Source organism: Manacus candei, unplaced genomic scaffold, assembly GCF_025592945.1.
Source record: "Manacus candei isolate 608988 ecotype Guabito, Panama unplaced genomic scaffold, ASM2559294v1 h1tg000069l, whole genome shotgun sequence".
Taxonomy (NCBI): Eukaryota; Metazoa; Chordata; class Aves; order Passeriformes; family Pipridae; genus Manacus; species Manacus candei.
The window spans coordinates 3476241-3496956 of record NW_026138117.1 but is presented as its reverse complement, the minus strand read 5'-3'; the positions used below and the strand labels follow the sequence as shown (position 1 = coordinate 3496956).

General features: G+C 39.7%; 1 protein-coding gene across 18 annotated transcripts in view; it reads left to right on the top strand.

Moving 5' to 3' along the window:
* The window catches only part of INPP4A (inositol polyphosphate-4-phosphatase type I A), a 124882-nt gene that overhangs the window by 52962 nt on the left and 51204 nt on the right, over positions 1-20716 (top strand). Inside the window, exon 4 of one of the 18 annotated variants that reach the window (XM_051806796.1) lies at positions 1400-1467. The exons of the other annotated variants lie outside the window; for them this stretch is intronic. The gene's annotated coding sequence lies outside the window, so the exon portion shown is untranslated. The remainder of the gene's footprint in view (positions 1-1399; positions 1468-20716) is intronic. 18 annotated transcript variants of the gene reach the window in all.

Genomic DNA, 20716 nt, shown 5'->3' with positions numbered 1-20716 from the left:
TGTGTATAAAACAGGTAACGGGACCCTTTCTAAGTAACAGTCAAGGCTTTCTCTTCAGTCAGTTCTCTGGGTGACATCTCTAGAAAACATGCCCTGCTAAAGTACAAACTGGTGTAGGTGATGAATGGACAAACTGCACAGGTGACTGACTAAAGAGAGGTGATTGTTAATAAAAGCATGTTGTGTTAAACGTGCAGTGATCCTGTTTCTTGGACCACAGTGTTCATCATTGTCTTGTTAGTTCTAGATTGATTCATGCACCATGCTGAATTGGTGTGTATAACTGCAGTAACTACATGTGCAGTTATTGCATAACGTGTGGCACTTGGCCTTTCTATAATGTTCTGTATTCCATTAAGGGATTTTCAGAGTGCTTATTCTGGTCCACGGAGTTGACTATGCTTTTAGCAGTGAAGACAGAGATGAAGGACTATGTGTGAATAATATGTTAAATGAAGGCATAATGAGATTGAATAGAGCCATAATGCAGGGAGAGGGACAGAGAGAAGGGTAAGAGGACATGATGATAGATGGCTGATTAGAACAACTATGGACGGCACAGAGTCAGGGAGAAGGTGGAGGCAGATCAAATGTTTTAAGTGTTTTGTCTCTTTTTTCAGATATTTAACCTACATTATATTCTATGCCAGCACAAAAACAAATTAAGGGTTTTCTGGAATTAAATGGTATTTTACATCAAGCCCTTTAAAGTGCATGGAACTTTATCCTGTCCAAGCTTGCATACAATTCAAAACCATAAAATTTTACTCCTGTGTTTGCCTTTTAATTTTAAAGTTGTTACAGTGTTTAAATTACAAAATCTCCAGCACCTAATTGTTAATAATCTCAGCATTATCCTTGGGAGATACATAGATGAACTACCACAGAATCATAATGAGGATTTCAGTAATAATTGTTTCACTAAAACATAGTGAGGGGATTAACACTTAATCCGAACTATCTAAACCAACCCTCAAAATTGGCTGCCTATCATGCAACTTTCATTCTTGGAAACTTTCCCACTTCCATTGGTGTTTTTCTTATAGCTAGGAAGGTAAGATATAAAGTGACCATATAGGTCCTCAAGTACAGACTTCCACACATCAAAAGGTCTGGACTGTGCAGTACAAACACTTGCAAACTGTCTGTATGGTCTCCAAGGCTGGTTGGACTACAATAGCTTGAAGCACTGTAATAAAAGACAAAAATCTACAGAGTATTATGCCTCAAACTGAGGCATTGCTGTCATGCTAGTCTCTGCAGAATAAATAGCAGAAAAGGCTCCTAGTTATTTTTAGCTTTAGTGCATGATTTTTCATAATTTTGTGGAGGGCAGGGAAAATTTTCAAATACATATCTTTAATCTGAAGTCTGACATCTCAGTAAAAGTCCTTTGTAGACACTGAGCACAACCCTTGGTGAAGTCAGGTGCAGTTGTCAGTGATTGGAGGTCTCCCAAAAGGTCAGGTCAGTCCTAAAGTCTACACCAGGAAAAATCTGAACTTTTTTGCTTGATTCTGTAGAACTGAAGCTTATAGTTACACATATTCTGGTACGCTGCCCCTAAGCTGAGTTACCTTGCTGAACCAGAATTTATTGAATTATAAACTATCCTGAGTAGGAAGGGACCCACAAGGACCATCAAGTCCAACTCCTGGCTCTGCATGGAACAACTCCCAGAATCACACTATGTGTCCCAGACTGTGTTGTCCAAATGCTTCTTGAACTCTGTCAGGCTTGGTGCTGTGACCACTTCCTTGGGGAGCCTGTTCCAGCCCGACCACCCTCTGGATGAGGAACCTTTTCCTAATATCCAGTCTAAACCTTCCTTGACACAGCTTCATGCCATTCCCTCGGGTCCTGCCACTGGCCACCAGAGACAAGAGGTCAGTGCCTGCCCTTCCATTTCCACTCTTCCTGTTGGTGCCCCATAAGTGTTAATTTAGGCGTAGCCCAAGTAGAAGATTTTAGCCTTGATATTCAGAAGGAGTCTTAACTGCTTGCCTGTTTTGAACATGGGCTTGCTTTTGAACATTGTAGCAGACAGCTACAAACCTGGTTCTAAAGCAGCAGGATGCACAACTCTCACTTTCTCGCTGTTTGAAGAATGAATTGCTGAGTAGGTCTTAAAACTCAGGCCCAGATTTGTCTGAAGGAGGCAACATATGCAAATATCACCTTTTAACAAGATGATTACTTTCAGCTCAAGGGATAAAAATGCAAATTTGGGTCAGAAAAAGAGCTTAAAATTGCAGACTAAGGCAATGTTTTGTGTGCTTCTAAGGGGTTTTTTTACACGTGTATGTCAAGCTGGTAGAGGTACCAAAGTGCTAAAACAAGAAGGGGAGGGGGAAAGAAAATAATGTTCTTACATCTTGTTGATCAGTTTTCTTGAAATGAGTAATGTATTTATTCTTTTAAAAGCCTTCAAATTTTATCAAGAAAGTCATACCTTTTCACAAAAACTTTTCCAGATGTAGCATGCTTGAGTGACCCAACTAATAGGAAAGTCTAAATGAACATATTTAATAGTTTATGAATATAAGAAATTGTACCGAATGATGGGAATTTAAAGTACTTTGCAACTCTTAGAGACTGGTGTAACAGAATCCCAGAAACATCTCAGATTTGCACTAGGATTTCCCATAGGATCATAAAGAGTGGAAAAGACCTCCAAGACCATCGAGTCCAACCCATATCAAGTTATACAAGGGCTCAATCTATATCTTGTGGTTTTTTAGGTCTCAGGAGCTTTCAGGAAGTCTTGGGTGTTTTACTCATCATTTCACATAGCTTTTTGTTTTCTGGGAAGAAGTATCCAGTTTTTGCATCTTTCATATTTTAAAATCAATCAGACTTTCTGGCTTGTCAGAGTGACCTTTTAAGTTACTCTATTGGGAGTTCCCAAATTGGAAATTTCTTAAAGGTACCTTTATTTTATGTGTAACTAAAATATAGATCCATTACTAAGATTTTTAGAGGATTTTTATTACTCGATACTGTTAGATATGTGGAAAATGTGATCTAGGGAACTTTAGGCTTTCTTGTGAATTTGACCCTTAGAATATTTTTTGTAGGAATGAATAATTAAAGACATGGGAGTTGAGTGGAGGGAGGATGAAACATGATCTAATTTGCTAAGATAGGTCATGTCAAACTGACCTAGTATCTTTTTTTAATAAGAAAGTAGGTTTTCTAGAAAAAGAAATGTGCTAGATCTGGTCTCTCTGGATTCTACTGAGCCATTTAACATAGTGCTGCATCAAAATTACTGTTCAAGGTGGAAGAAAATTAGGTTGGTATAAGAACTGTAAATGCACGCAAAGAACTGACCCAGGAGAGACAACAAGAGGTAGATATATGCAATGAATTATTCTTTGGGAGTTGACTTGTTTAGTTTTATTGAGGCTTTTTTGTTTTAGGGGTTTCTTTTCTGGAGTTGATATCATGTCATGCTGTATTCAGAGGAGACTATTGAAACTAGCTGGTGGGAGGAGGACATTAATTTCCAGTATGTCGTTTTAGATGGATGACTATACAATTAGTTGTACCATTAGGTAATACTAAAGGGATGGAATTCAACCCAGCAGAGTGTCAGGCCACACATTGTCATGAATTTACTTTCTGAGTTTAACCTTGGTGTCAAAATTAGCAGTCTAAGCTCTTATGTAATCACTGGAAAAGAGGCAGATTTTAATTAGGCACCCAGCTCCTGCTTTCTGTCTCGACTGTTAAAAGAGCCAGGGTACCTGACTCTGGCATCAGTGCTGAATGCCTGTAACTGAATGGTGCTTCCTCAGCTTTGGAAGTAATGCAACAACTTTTCTATTAATAGGGAGTTCAGCTATGGAAGACATTGAAGGAGAAAGGCCTATGTGAGGGTGAGTGGGTTCAAGTTTGTCTCTAGTCTGTCAGTTTGGCACCAGCATGAAAAAATGATGGATAGAGTCTAGGCAAGTGTCAAGAGAGGTATTTCTGGTTGAGGGATGGCATCTCAGCTGGGAGCTTCTGGGGTGGGACCTGGTCTGGAGTAATTGTGCACCACTTCCTCTGATACCCGAGAAACTTCACCTCAGTATGTAATAGTGTCAGAGAAAACCAAAAGAGGGTAGATTGACATTAGATATGAGAAAGAAATTTTTTACTGTGAGGATGGTGAGACACTGGAACAGGTTGCCCAGAGAAGTTGTGGATGCCCTATCCCTGAAAGTGTTCAAGGCCAGGTTGGGGGCTCTGAGCAACCTGGTCTAATGGAAGGTGTTCCCTGCCCATGGCAGGGGGATTGGAATGAGATGGTCTTTAAGGTCCCTTCCAACCCAAACCATTCTAGGTGATTCTAGGAGAAACTGCAGGGATAATCAAAGGACTGATGTTACAAGAGGAGTCTGGAACAGCTGTGTTGAATATGTCAGGAAGACTAGCAAAATGGGAAATGTAATTGCTGTAACTATGCTGCTCGAGTCATGGGGAGCTTTGAGATGTGGCTGCTATCGGGTAGGTGATAGCTAACAAGCAGGATGTCTGTAGCCCATCAGAGGACTAATGAAGGTTTATGTGTAACAGTGTGGTATTGTACGAAGATTATGATACCAAAATAGAAGTGTCCAGTTGTATGATTTAGAGATGATGTGAACTTAATATATGACACTTCTCAGTGACTGGAGTTTGTGTGTGCACCTAGCATGTGGATAAAATATTTAGCCAGCACAGAAATGCATAGTGATAATTGCATGATGTATAACAGTAGTCAATAGGAAAATGTTTGATGTACAGTTAAAGAGGAGCTTAAAGATTTATGAAGGGCAATGATTACTTGGATTTTGTGGACTTAGGGCTGTTTGGCAGCTTGTGTTTTTTAATCACTCCTGTAGAGTGTGATACTTGCTGTCTGCTGTATTGGCCTGGTGTTTCCCTGCGTTGCACAGGGAAATCTGTGTGATAAATCAGGCTTTGAGTGAATGTGTAGGGATGGACAAAGGTGCGTTAAGTTCAGCCTGTGACAAGATACATTTAGAAGCTGACTGCTAGACAGCCAACTCATGACCACTGAGAGAAAAGCTTGCTCTGAAGCAAAAAATTGTGGTTGTAGATCACTGATGTGCCTGTAGTGACAAATATTGGTGCAGCACTTGGAGTCAGTGACAGCCCTTGCCCCAGATACCTCCTTAGTTTGACAGACGCTGAAACTTGTAACTTTGTTAGTGAAGAGCTGCCCTTTGCCTGGGTACTGCTTTGTCCCAATACAAGGTTTGAAAAGGAGCCGAGTCCTTTGAGCAAGGGTGAGTAATGTGCTTTCTGATTTGTTGCAAATCCTGAGATGTTCTGAGTGGCTTTATCAACTATTAAGACGTTGATCAGGTTGATCTTTATCAGAAATCTTCTTATAATAGCAGGAGGCAAATGCCACAGCAAGAAACCTTTTTAATGTACTTCTGGCAGCACCGTTTAGTTCTCTAGTTATTTGTTTATTAATAAGTGCTTGGCCTGCGTTTCTGAGGTTTTTAAGTGCTGAGAAGAATAGCAGGAGAGAGTAGTATGTCTTTTCTCTCTTTTTTTTTTTTACTTCCTAACTAATTATTGTATAGTGGTACTAAGTTGTTATTGTTCTGTGGTGAAAAATTATGATCTCACAGTCCTTACTTGGAAAGTTGCCAAATAAAGAAAAAAACACTGTTTATGGACTAAATTGTAAACAGTTTGGCAGGGGGTTGTTCTGTTGGAAAGAGAGTGCTTTGAATGACAGTCCACGAGGAGGGATGACAAGGAGGGGAGGACTGAGAAGATAAGCGTGAAAATGTGTGAGGGCTTTTTCAGGTTTATTTTTTATTAGTCATGGTCAACTGCCTTAGATTTAGAATCTGTCCCACTTTAGGTATGGCGCTTTTTTCTGTTTGCTGGGTTTTATTTAGCTCCAGATCACGTTTTTCTGGCTAGTAAACTGGGGTTTTAATTTGAAAATCTGTCTAAGCCTGTTCCTGAGAGACTACACTTAGAGCATCTCAGTCCTGCATAGCTGTCATTTATAAGGATGCTCAGAAAAACTGGAAAAACATCACTTGAAGACATTTTTTGAGAAGATGATAAGGTCTTAGGGGCTTCCACCTCTAAATTTCAGGAAAAAGACATCTCACAGTCTTATTGGGGAAGAAAAGAAATAAAGGAATTTCCAGCAATCCTCTCCTTCCCCGATTCTTTGTGTGTGTTATAGGGTGGGGGTGAGGGGGGTGGTGGTGGATGAAGTCAGCACAATGTACTGTTGTAGATCATTACTAAACATGAGATGTTGGAATCCAAATTTAATCCTGTTTCATAGTCTCTTAAGATAGCTGTTTGAAAGTCAGAAAAAATTACCTTTTGAAGATTCCTATCCTTCCCTACTCAATTCTATATAGTTGCTTCCTTGGCTTAACTCCAGTAAAGTTCAGTGAAGTGAATCCCATCCAAGACTGTGCACCTTGCTTAACCTTTTCATAGCGTGATGTTTAGTCAAGGTAAATACTGTCCTCATGGTTTGTTCACACAGATTCTTAAACAGTATTAAAAAACTAAATATTTTTGCACAATAAAATAGGATCTGAGTGAACTGTATCTCGTGTGCAGTGCAAGAGAGAAGGTTGTTCCAACTTACTTGCATATTCTGTTGTGATAATTTTAATGGTATGTTTTCTGTTTGGATAGAATATATGCTATAAAAACTAAAGATAAATTAAGCCAAGGTGTTTTGGGGGGCTTGTAGGCAAGCATGACAGAGGTAACATCAATTTTTTCTTAAAATCTGTTTATGTTGATTTTACTTTGAAACAAGAATGTATCCATTGGGGAATATTTATGTTCAAGATTGTTCTGTCATTTCCATATTAAAAAAAACCCAACACTTAATGCAGTCTAAATTTTACCCCCAGAAATGTTTAGAACACAAAGATAGTCTGAAAGATGTATTGTGGCCCAGACCCTTATAAAAGCTTACTCTCTTTGAAAGCATTTTAAAAATAAGCTGTCTGCAATTGCACTTTATTGTTGACTTTTTGCCCATTTTAACATGAGCAAACAAAGAAAAGGAATAAAAAAGTGCTGCTCAGCTTTTAACACCAAGCTATTTTTAGTGGACTTTCGAACATTGATCCAATGCTTCTAAATGTAGGCATTTTCACTGTGGTTGTGCATGTTCACTTTGGAGAATTTCCTTTAGTCAAAATCTGCTGTGATTTGTGATAAGGTGATTTTTGGAGCTGTCCCAGGCAGCAGACAAATATTGTCAAACATTCAAAGTGGAGATGTAGAGAAAAACAGTTGTGTGGAGGAAACTCCAACTGTGTAAATCTACAGGTTTGGTACAGTGTCCCGGAGAGTGGGATCGATGGACTGAGGCCAGTGGTATGAGGTTCAAAAAGGCCAAGTGCTGGGTCCTGCTGGGTCATAACAACCCCAATGCAGCACTAGAGACTTGGGGAGGAGTGGCTGGAAAGCTGCCCAGTGGGAAAGGACCTGGGGTTGCTGGTCAATAGCAGCTGAACATGAGCCAGCAGTGTGCCCAGGTGGCCAAGAAGGCCAATGGCATCATGGATTGTATCAGCAATAGTGTGGCCAGCAGGGCCAGGGCAGTGATTGTCCCTCTGTACTCGGCACTGGTGAGGCTTCACCTCGAATCCTGTGTTCAGTTTTGGGCCCCTCACTACAAGAAAGACAGTGAGGTGCTGAAGCGCGTCCAGAGAAGGGCAGTGGAGCTGGTGAAGGGTCTGGAGCAGAAGTCTTATGAGGAGCAGCTGAGGGAGCTGGGGTTGTTTACTCTGGAGAAAAGGAGGCTTAGGGGGCACCTTATCGCTCTCTACAACTACCTGAAATGAGGTTGTAGTGAGGTGGGGGGTTGGCCTCTTCCCCCAGGCAACCAGCGACAGGACAAGAGGAAATGGCCTGAAGCTGTGCCGGGAGAGGTTCAGATTGGATGTTAGTAAAAATTTATTAACTGTAAGGATTGTCGATCACTGGAGGTATTTAACAGAGGTGTAGATGTGGCACCTGGGGATATGGTTTAGTGGTGGACTTGGCAGTGTTGGGTTAACAGTTGAACTTGATGATCTGAGTGGTCTTTTCCAACCTCTTATAATGATTCTATGGTTTTTCACTGCTTCATTAGGAATTTTCGTTCCAGAAACTTGTAAATCTCCATCTCTAGGTGTTTTTCTTGTTATTCACCTGGCACTCTTATGTTTGTTAATGTCATCCCATAAGGTGACCCAGACTCCGTTTAATAAATGTGACAGGACCCTTAGTCTTCAGTGAAGACTGTTAGCACTAGATGAACAAGACCAGATTTCAGAAGCTAAACCCTTAAGGCACCAGCTATGATTTATCTGGGTGGCGGGAGGGAAAGTGCAAACATGAGCTACCTTTGGTTTTCCTTTTTTAAAGGTATTCATTTTGTTCATTTTGTTTTGAGGTGCAGAGTAAAGATTTTTATTCTTCAGTCTAGAGAGAGGGAAAACTTTTTCCTAAAGAAAAACACTCCTGAAATATTTTTCAGGATTTATTTCCTAAGTAACTGGGACTCTCCATGTATTCTGTTTTGGGTTTTTAATGCATAAAAGCTAATACAGGAGTTAAGCCCAAGTTAATACAGAATTCTGTGATTCTACTATGAACAACTGGTAACCTTAAGGAAAGGAAAAAAGTTGACACCTTCCCTACAGAAATAAGGTAACAGCTTTATGAAGGAAAACTGGTAAAAAGCAAGTTGAAAATATGTCAAATTAGTGATTGAAATGTCATGGTAATAATCTGTTGATAATGAGAACACAGAAAAGTTGATAAAGAATCAGAGTTCGTTCTGTTTGGCTCAATACCATATTCTGCAGCAAAAACCTCCCTCTATCCACTGTTACTGGGAGAGAAATTTCTTGCTTTCTAATTGTGTATATATATAAATAGTTTAGTTTGGTTCTCTGACTTTTTTTTTAACATTTTAGCAGAAGAGCTATGAGTATTTTCACATGCCACCCTGGAAAGGTTTAAGCTTGGCACAGAATTGCAGTTATTTATCAATATATCAATATATTTTGAGGTTTCCATTGTTAGTGCAAAAAAAGTTATCACTGCTTTTATTTATTACTGTTTTGTAGTTCATAGACTGTAGAAATAAGAACTAGGTAAAAAGAAATTAGAGTAAGGGAATTTAAAATATTTTTAAACAATAAGGTAGTAGATAATATAAAATATTCTAGGTCAACTGATGCACTCTCAAACAGATGAGCTCTTAGCTAGTTTGCATATTTAAATGGCTATTGAAGATAAATTCTGGAAAAAAGTCTTTTGTAAACATTTCAGACACATGTGGCTCTTACCAATACCTTGAAAAGTAGCATTTAGTTTCAGAATTACAAACTGTAATATTTTCTGGTGTATTTCCCTGATATTTCTCCATGAATCAGCTTTGAAAACCATATACTATAAGAAGAAAAGCCTTTTCTCTTTTGGGTTCAAAGTATGACAAATCAGCATTGTTTTGTGTGGTGCCTGTTGGTGCATTATGTCCTCAAACAGTGGGTTATATGTGTTAACCCATTTGCTTTGATGGGCTAAGTAATAGTTGTAAAGTCAACCCTTCCACACAGGGTCTTTTATTTTTTTGGGAAGGAAAGTTGTGAGAGTGATGCTTTCAGATAATATTTGACATGGAAGGAGAAAAAAAGGAAAGAAGAAGTTCTTGAGGACTCATTTTTCAAGGGAGCAAAAGTCAGTTGGAGGGTCAGTGGTTATGGATACCCGTGGACAAGACAGATACCCAGAGCACTGACAGCGAGAGGTCTGAATTGATTATATTTTACCATATGCATTTGTTGATATTTATTCAGCTTTATGGAGAACTCCACTTGGTCGAGCTCCAGAGGGCTTGTCTGTAATGGAGAACTTGGATATCTTGCTATGCAGTGAAGGGCAGAGTCAAGTGCAGACAAAAAATATCTCATGATTTTTCTTCAGATCTTAAAGCAGCTTGTAACTTTCCCAGTTCCAGTCACCCAGTGCTGCTCTTGTGGGTCTTGTTTAAAAACTGCCCTTTTTTTCCTTTACCAGGAGCACCAGTAACTACCAATAAGTGCTTGACATTCATTACAAAACATTTTTCATTAAACTAGACAAAATCAGTACACTAATATGGAGCCTCACAGAAGGAAGGATCCCTTCTATGTCCAGCTACATCCATCACTACAGAGATGGCACTGACATATTGTAATTTTATGTTTTGGCTTTGGAGTCATATAGCACAAAAGGAATAAGATATCTTTTATCCTGACATCAGTTTCCATATTAGTGATCAAAAAGGAAAATCTGAACATGAGAGTCGAAAGGATTTTGGTTGTAAAAGTGCCTGGAAAACAGACACAGCAATTACTACATAGCCACTGCTTTCCCAGAACTGAGGAGAAATTCATAGTGTATTTTGCACTGTTGAATCCTGCAGTCTGAGTTGTAATCTTGGCAGGTTAAAGAGTCTTTTTATAATATGACAGAACATGTTAGGAAAACCATTTGGATGTGTTTGCAAATTCTGTTCTCACTTATGCAGGAGTGACCTGGGAGGTGTCACTGGGAATGAAAATAGAATGTGTTCTAACAGAAGTTATTTGGATGCTATGGTTGTCCACTCCCAGGCCATGTAATTTTGTCTGCAGTTGTAAAAGGCAGATAGACCTGCAGTTTCATTACATTTGCTTTTATGCCAGTTTAACTGCAAGCAAAATTGTCTACTTGTACAGTGGTGATATTTTGAAAATGGAAGTGTTAATAAATATGTTAACTTTTGCATCTTCTACCTGACTCTATAGTCTGGATCTCTGAAAACACTCATCCATGTGTAAGGTTGGAGTTTACAATACCAATCATGGAAATTAGCTAAACTGCTTGTGGGGCTCAGGTCACATAAAAACTTGTAAAGTGTAAAAGAAGTATAAAGAACAGTATTTTTGTGGCTTTTGCAGTTTTTATTGTGCACTGAGACTACATACCTGAGGTTCTCTAGCACTCAGATAATTTCATAGCCAAGATAAGGATGTGATTTGGTAGCTCATTTTGTGTGGAGTTCTCCGTAAAATCTAGGTCTGTTTTACTGCAGAGCCATCCCTCCTAAGATACTTAGCCACAGAGATGTTCAGAGTGGAAGAATTAACAAAGTGCTTGTTGAATGCATACTAATACCACTTTTTCTGCATCATGCTTTAGTAGCTGAGATTTTCATAGGGATTTGACGCTGCTTTTACTTCAGAATTAAAAGATCTGCTGGGCTTGGGTTGAGTGTTACTCTTCTGCATTTCAATCAGTGGTCCTTGGCTTCATTCCCCATAGGTAATGCCAGACTGATTTTTTTCCAACTCACTTTTATTTGGTTTAGCCAATGGCTTGTTTTGGGTTTTTGTAACTGTATACTTCATAAGGAACTATTTCCTCTGTAGAGTTTTAGTTACAGTTTGTTTTTATTGTCTTTGTTGAAAAAATATTGTTTTCTCTTTTTTTCTTTCTTAATTGCATAAAAAGGTTATTAATAGACTTTCCCTTTACAAACTGGAAAATACCGAGAAAGGCATTTGCTCACACTTTCCGAATACAAATTTGCTTCTGAATTGAGACCAAATATGGAAAAATTTAGAATGTTAGGTGAATATTTTGTGTAGTTCTGAGCAGATGGAAACAGCTGTTTAGTTCATAGAATGTTTAAGTTGGTGGGTTTAAATTGTCCATGAACTATGCAAATAAAGTTGGTGGGAAGTGATTGAGGAAAGCAATCTATGATCAGTAACTTTAAATTATACCAAAGGGTTCATCCCCTGGAATGGAAAATTTTCAAGGCGTTTTTGAATGAGAAAAGATTGAAAACTGTGGATAACAGAGTTTAATAATGTCCCATTTAATTTTGTCACAGTTCTAGCTTATTTCGCTTCTAACAGTTGTAAAGTTTAGTTTTATGACATTTGCTGTTTTAAAAAGCAGTTTAACAAAGCTGTATTACAGTGATGTCTGTGATTCACAACATGCAGACAATCATGTTTTCAGTGGAAGCAAATAGATTGTGCTTGTAACATGGACGTTATCCCAGTGATAATAAACTGTCCTGACAATGTTATGGCTAGCTCTCATTCTTACATCTTTGGTCTATAAAACCTCTGTAAATGAAGCTGTAGAGATGAGGTCTGCAGGACCTGAAAAGGCTGGAAACAGTAAAATTAGTGCTCCTAACTGTTGAAAAAAATTATCTCATACAACAGGACAACAGCATCTGCTGGTACATGTAAACAGTGAAGAATGGCACCAAATTCCACATCTGTGCCCTTACACTCAAAATCTTTTTTGTGTGCAAAGATGAAACACACATTACATCTAATAAGAAGTAGTTGTTGTTACTATAATTAAAGTCATTAAAGCCTAATCCAGGAATCATTTCTTGCAATCTCATAATTACTGGTAAAGAAATAATGCTTCTGTATAGGGGAAAGTCTCAATAAATAACAATGTGGTAAAATGCACTGAATACACAAAGGGTCTACCTCTTTATCATGCTGTAATGCTCACCCTTCTCCTCCTCCTCTGGATCATAAGGCAGTTTCGTTCTGCTAGTAGGGATGTAGAGGCGTTTCAGCAGTTGTCAGCATCCAAAAGACTTCAGATACTGAAGGATCTGAATATCTGGGGAATATTGTGTTCACGTTGATAGTTTCTTCTTCTTCGCTCTAGGATCCACTTGGGGTTGTTTTTATGCTTTCTGAAAAAGCTTTTAAACTTGGCTCTTCTTCAGTGGTCTGCAGCTCCATGTTACAGTCAAATTTACTATATGTGATGCCTTACATACATACTTGATCACCCTAAAACCAGTTTTGTCCAGCTTTGAGTCTGTAAGCTATAGCCACAGTATCTCCAAGTGCCAGCTCTGCACTCTGTCTCTTTTTTATCCCATGCTTCTACTCCATTGTATATCTCCATATCTGAAAGCCTCTGCTATGATACCAGGCCTGTATTTTTCTACACTACATCATGTTAAGAGTTGTAAAATGATAATGGCACCATGCAAAGATTAAAGTGAAAACAGATTAGCCACAGACATGCGTGCTATTGGAAAAGTTGTTGTCCCAGCTAAACTAAGTTTAATTTCTTGTTAAAACAGAGTTGCAAGCGCATCAACAAAAGTTCAAACAAAGCAAACCTAAAAAGCTTAAGTGCTCAGAGTTTGCAAGCCTCTCTACAGGGCTTGTGGCTGGTCACCAGTGATGGCAGTGTGGTATTACAGGGCTACAGGGTAACAGTGCTGCAAGGGCCAGCTGCGACTCTGGCGACACACTGTCTGTTGTGTTACTCCCAGACCTTAAATATGGAGGTCTGGGTGTGATGCCCAGCTCAGACAGTTCTCGGGATGCTTGTCATCTGAATCAGGTAGTGCAAACTTGGAGATGCCTCACAGAACACCAGTACTGCTCATTGTGCTGTTTGCCTCAGTCTCCAGCACTGCTTGCTCTCAGAGAGAACTCTAGGCTTGATTAAACTTTTGTTCTGACCCAGTCTGTAAATTCAGCTTTTGGTCCCACCCTTTTGCCAGTAGGTACTGCCTCTCTGGCAGAGACAATGGATGTAGGAACCTGTGCCCACACTGAGATACAGTTCAATATCTTAGTTTAACCTGTTGCTGAAAGTGGCTTTGATAAGATGATGGACTGCAAACCTGTGTGACTGAAATGCAGCTACCTGTTCTTATCCGAGTCAGAAGAGCAAGACAGGTAACTGTGGGCAGAAACATCATCTCTGCTGCCTTGCTGTGGAGGTTTGACTACTGAGGTAGGCAGCATGCTTATGAATTTCTGATAAGGTGTGGTGGGAGGCAAGAGGAATTAACAAAAGTTAGTGTCACTGTTGCTTGCCTTAGCATGCAAAAATTGAGAGTCAAATATATCAGTCATAAGAGTGAATTAGTCATGAACTTTAAGAAAGGAAATTATTTTGGGATGCATCCTTCACATTTTCAGGCTTTTCTGTATCCATGCAAAATTTGCTTTTAAAAAAGGTGAGGTTCAGATAAACTTGGCCTGTAGTAACACACCAGTTTTATGAGGATGTTAGTGCTTGGAGAATTGACAAAACTCTGACATTTAAGTTCATATTTTGAGCGCTGAGTGCTACAAGGAACTCAGCACTAAATATATGTCCTTTGTCTTTGTGTAGCATTTATAGCTTTTTTGTAATCATTGCTATCATCCCTGCTGCAGTTTTTATTTAAAAAAAAAATACTTTTGAAGCCCACTAAACTACGTCAGTTCTAAAGATTGATCAGTACTAGTTGATGAAAATAAACCAGTAGATTGTGGTTAGAATTACTTGAAAATCCATGGCCATACCCTATAAGAGTCTTATAAGAATTCTTTGAATTCTTGGAATTCTGGACTAAAATGTTTATTATTTATGATCTGTTACTAGATGAGAACGAAAGAAAAGAATGTTGTAGCAGAATGAAGTGTTGCATAAGACATACTGCAGCTATACAAGTACTTTTTACCGTCTCTGTCTGAACAGACTGCTTTAACCTGTAGTGTGTTGGAGTGAGGAGACATGAACCTTTTATATAAGTGCCTGCAACATTTTTAGTTTTCCATGGGTGTTCATGTTTGCTCATTTTACACATGAAACCAGTCAGAGCAGTAGAAATATACCTTTAGTTACTCTTACCAAACTTTATTCTATCTTTGTCTTTTCTGTCTCTGAGCTAACATAATATCCTCTATAAGACATTTATTTTCTATAATAACTCCTTTGTTCAATCACACCTCAACAAAGTGTTTCGATAAGGCTGACAGTCAAAACTGGGAAACCTCAGGGGAGTTTTCACAAATTTCAAATTCTTGAAATACGGTGTTCTAATAAAAAACTTCTGATCTTACAACAGATGTAATGATCACAGTGATTTGTAGTCAAATTTCTAGAAATGTCAGTGAGATTTGGTCTGATTTCCTCTTATGACTCTTCAAAGACGTGCAAGCAACTTATGGTGTGATTTTTTTTTTTGTAGGTCATGTTTACTTATTCCAGTTTTGTGTACCGATTTAGGGTTTTTAAATTCAGCAATCAAATATGGCCAGTTTCAATATATTCCAAATATTTCTCCAGTATGTTTTAAAATCATCAATGGTTGTCAATACATGTGATGGTTCCTACATGGTTGGGTCTCTGTAGCTCTGCTACAAGTTAATCACAGAATGGGTCAGGTTGGAAAGGACCACAGTGGGTCCTCTGGTCCAACCTCCCTGCTCAAGCAGGGCCATCCCAGCGCACATGACACAGAATTGCATCCAGATGGTTCTTGAATATCTCCAGTGAGGAAGACTCCACAACATCTCTGGGCAACCTGTTCCAGTGCACAGTCACACACAGAGTAAAGTTTTTCCTCTTACTCAGGTGGAACTTCCTGTGTGTCACTTTCTGCCCGTTGCCTCTCATCCTATTGCTTGGCACCACTGAGAAGAGCCTGGCTGCATCCTCTTGACACCCTCCCTTCAGATTCTTATAGACATTGATGAGGTCCCCTCTCAGTCGTCTCTTCTTGAGGCTGAACAGACCCAGCTCCCTCAGCCTTTCCTCATAGGATAGATGCTCCAGTCCCCTAATCACCTTCATAGCCCTCCTAGGCCTGCTCCAGGAGGGAGCATTACATGTCTCCCTCGTCCTGAGGAGCCCAGAACTGGACACACCACTCAGATGTGGCCTCACAGGGCTGAGTAGAGGGACAGGATCACCTCCCTCAACCTGCTGGCAATGCTCTTCCTGATGCACCCCAGGATACCATTGGCCTTCTTGACCCCAAGGGCACATTGCTTGCTCATGAACAGCTAGTTGTCCATGAGGATCCCCAGGTCCTTCTCCACAGAGCAGGTTTCCAGCAGGTCAGCCCCCAGCTTGTCCGGGTGCTGGGGGTTGTTCCCCTCGAGGTGTAGGACTCTGCACTGGCTTTTGTTGTATTTCAGGCAGTCCTCTGCCCCTCTCTCCAACCTGTCAAGGTCTTTCTGAAGGGTTGCACACCCTCTGGGCTATCAGCCTCTCCTCCCAGCTTTGTGTCATCAGTGAACTTGTTGAGGCAACCTCTGCCCCTTCATCCGAGTTAAACAATACTGAGCCCGCTATGGAACCTTGGGGGATACCACTAGTGACAGGCCTCCTGTAACTTGTCACAGAAAATATTTTGAGAAATTGGTCAGACACTGAAGCAGAACACTCCTTCCGTTGTATCTTACAGGGTGATCTTACTATTAACCCACAGAGTAGGACTGTCATTAAAAAAGATTTCTTTCACGGGGACAGCTGTCCCACCGAGGCGTTGAAACAGGAACAGTGGTGGGAGGCGTAGACTGTTGTTGGCCTGGTTGGAGTTACATGCCTATGCTTTCAAACTGCCAGCATCCCACCACTTGTTTACATGACTCCAGAAAGAAATGTAGGAAAGAACTGTGCAGTCAGGATCCTGGCCTGCAGCAACCCTCTCTCCCATTGATTTAGAAAGGTCAGGGTAGACAAACAAATAATTTTATGTTCCAGGAAGAAGAATTAAAAGCAGCACAAAGGAATCAGATATCTGGGGAAAAAAATTAATTCGTTTGAAAAGACATCCAGTATCATAGCCATTAGACATAGTCCAGGCATGCAATAATAATAATAATAAAAGATATATGGATCATAAAACATGCAAAAAACACAGTTCAGGAGTACAAAACAAATGTTGATGGAAAAATATGCACCAGCAGATTTGCATTAGTAGCATAAAACAACTCCAGTTTTGCTATGCTGCCTAAATCTTAGTAATAACCTTTGTGAAATACTACTCCCACACTAACATTTATTTTTAATTTTCTAAATACTTCACACTCTTTCAGTTCCTGAGTCAGTTGAATGTCTTATTGAAAACACATATGCTAGAGAAAGAATTTCTCATCTTCAGATGCTACTGTATATTTTTAATTGATATAAACATTTAAAAGAGTAAGAGTAGGAATTACAGCAAGTCAGAACAATGCCATATGAAAATAGAGAGTGCTTGGGAGATTTTTTTTGCGAGTGCATGTGACCTAACGGATCATTCTTCCATGTGGGAAAGTGTAGTGTCAGGAAAGTAAAGTTTCAGCTGTGACCCTGAGGTGCAGTCCTGTTGCAAGAGTGAAGGTCAGTGGTTTCAGGGCAGATTGTCAGATCCCATCACACATACAGAGGACAGTGCTAACAGTAGCACTGTAATTCCTGGATTGTTTTGACCAGAATACATTAGCCTTAATTGATGCTACTGTAAAGTGGATGAGTATTATTGGCAGATTAATCAGATAGTTCCCTAGACTTTTTGTTGTAATCCAAACTTGACCAAAACTTCGGATTACAGATCTAGTTTCAGTGCTTTTATCCCTCTGGGATGTCTGTGGTCCCCTCGCATTGCCTGTATGTTGGAGATTATTTTGCTGCCATCCATCTGTAATCAACAGTATGTATGAAATCTTTAATAAACATTGTGTGTCTGGTTCATCTTTATTTCAAGTCATAAGCTGTTGGGGTTTGGGTTTGGGGTTTTTTTGGTTTTTGTTTTTTCCTGCCTTTGTTCCCCTACCTCATCCTTTCCTGCAGCAGGAGTAGCTCCTTTAGAGCGGGGGTTAAGCTCTTTGTTTTTTCCAGTTAGAGCGGTGCTGTTTCTGCATTGTTAGCTTCATGGTTGTGATGAAAGACTGCCTTAGAAGAGTCAGGTGTTAGGAGAGTGTTCAAAAGGCCATAATTCAGAAATGTGTTTCCACTCCAAACTCCTCAACAGGAAATACAGGCTTTTCCATGTTTGTATAGGCAGTGCGAGAACCCCATGTTACCAGGAGAGAAGTCATCCCATGCATAGGAAACTTCACCACAATGTACCCAGCATGTTTCTTGTGAAGAGAGTAAAGGTTAGTTTGAGGTAAAGACTGTTTGTAAGCTGTTTCTGCTGGTAAAATGACGGAGGGGGCTGAGAGGGTTGCACTTCAAACTGCTCTATAGCAAGACTCATCATTTTCTAGGGCGTTGTGCCATGTTCAACTTGATTAAAAGCTGTTCTGCAAAGTGAAACAGAGCTGTGCTTTTTCCTTGTTGGTTAACAGACGTGTGTGCTACAAATGTTCACTTCCACCCCTGGGTGTGTGTATTTTTGTACTCATAGAAGTACTGAAGAAATAGAAATACTGTGATGACAAGTGAAATTAAAACGATATCTCATTAAGAAGAATGCTAATTGTGTTTCATTTGTGAATACAGACAAATAGTCTTAATTTGCACAAAGAATTAAGTGGCCTAAATTGCAGTTTTCTATAGAAAGTACGTAAATATATTATATTAAAGAGGTAAAATTAGGTTTTTAGATTAATTGAGTTTGCTAAAGTTCCTAGTGGGGAAGGACCAAGAAAAAATTCTGTGACTTATGTATTTATCTGTAAGTAAGTGGGATCTGTGGACGGGAAAGCAAAGAGAAAGAAACTTACTTTCTGATGCAGAAATGTCTTTTATCTAAGGATGGCTGAAAGGTTGCATTTGGGGATTTCCACACTGCACAAATACATTCATTGTATCTTGTGGTAGTTGATTTCAGTTTCTTGTGAAAGACTTTTCCCTGTTCTTGCTGAGGTTACCTACTTGCTCAGAATGCTCAGGTGGGCTTCAGAGAGTGACAAGATTCATTGTCCTTGATAATCAAGATTCTGGTGAGTGGGAGAGTGGGATGTTAAACCAGCTTGTGAAGGACACCTGGACTTAAGAAATAGACTGAGAGGGGAAGTGTGGCCTCTTTGTGGAGCTGACAAATTAGCACCTGCTGAGTATGTTTTTGGTGGGGAAGTAAGATCAGTGAGAGGCAAGGGTTCATACTGAATGCTGGCATCACTTGTTTTCTTTTGCCTTCCCATGGACATAGTAAGAGGGATGACCTAGATCACGGAGCGAGTGGACTGAAACTCTGTTACACTGTCAACCTATGGATCTACAGTAGACATAGTCTGTGTTACTGTCCCCACAAGTTTGGCTGGAAGGATCTGACTCGAGGTGTCACAGCCTTCATTTTTCCTGTTTTGATCTGTGAGAGATTCAGGACATTCACTCTCTCATTAAAGGAGAGAGAAGAGCAAAGTGCATGTCGGACTGTGAAAAAAACAGCTCTTAATCTTAGTTGGTCTCAGCAGGCTTTTGCTGGAAACTGCTGTCCTTTGAGCTGATATTTTGCTCTTGGGTTGCCTCTGTAGCCAGTAGTGATAGGGTTGATCCAGGCCCTCACCTCAGGTCCTTTCATGGTTGATGAAATCCTTGCATCTTCTTTGAAACAGCTGTTAGAGGTGGGTTGCTGGAATTACTGAAAAATTGAGTTTGAGCCAAGTTGGCAAATTTTGTTTCACTACCAAGGTTTTCTATCATTGGAGGTAATAAACAAATAATAAAAATTCCCTGTATGCTAGTTATACTAGAGATGGTGCTCTTACATGAAAGGCAACATAATCATAACTTACCATAGTCTGGCATTTCATCTTTTCCATTATTTTGTCCATATTGATTACTGTAAATAGGATGTTAGTTGAAAATCTGACCATGCTGCAAGTCCAAAATACTGTTTCAGGCAGTATTCGCTTTCACTTTTTTGTGTGTTGTTAAAACATTTTCAATCAGAGAAACTTTTTATTAAGATGTTATTTGAAGAATGCAATTGGCTGAAGGAGTCCTTGATGTTTCCAAATGGATTTTTCAGGAAGAGAAACCCTAATTTGAAAGGTTCAGGGAATACGCCTTACAGTCTGGAGGGTCAAGAGAGTTGTAAAAGTAATTACAGTTCAGCAAGTACCCCAAAACTACTTTTTCACTCCCTCTTGGAGATGATGGTAAATGTTTAGTAGGACTACATCCCCCTTTTTTCTTTCCTCTTTTTTTTTAAACATTAAAGAAACTGTCAGACTCTCCCTTTTTCTCTATTATTTTCTTCATGTCAATGTATCAATAACATTTAGCCTTCCGCTGCTGTTGCATTTTCTCCTTTGGCACACCAGTCAATAACAGGAGTATCCTCTTTCTCCTGCTTGTTGATGTGTGAATGGGAAAAAACCTGTTTCTTACAGTTTGATCTCACCTGACATGTTTGTTTCAAGGGGTAGTTTGGCAGAGGTTTTGGGGTTTTTTTCCAAAAAGATAACAGACCAAAGCATTTTGCTAAAACAATTGATGAGATAAGGAGAATATTAGCTTGTAGTTGTACAAGCTAATCATCCAGGGTTTATTCTAGGGCAGAGATAATCATAGTTTTTGCTCGAGATGTTGCAAGCAGTCAAGAGTGAGACCAAATGTCTCCAAGTTTCAAGCCTACAGGACACAAGGCCATGCAGCTGAGCAGGGTGGCATTTGCTTCCCACAGCCAGCTGACAGGATTGAGGGTAGCAGGGCGGAAGTGGCATCTGATGAAGAGCTCTTCTTCTGCTCATGTGTTTTTGTGCTAATAGAGCACCAAATAAACATTCACATAACAGAAGGGACCCTTGTTCAGAAGCCTTTTCTGAACTGTGGACGTGGCCATTATTGGTGTTGGAGGTCAACAACAGCTTCGGATGTTGCTCTTGAAAATTGAGCTTGCAGCAAAACTTCACGAAGTGCAAAGCTGCACGTAATTCCAACATCCACTGTCTGCAGTAATAGTAAGGGAAAGTCAAAACCTACATGT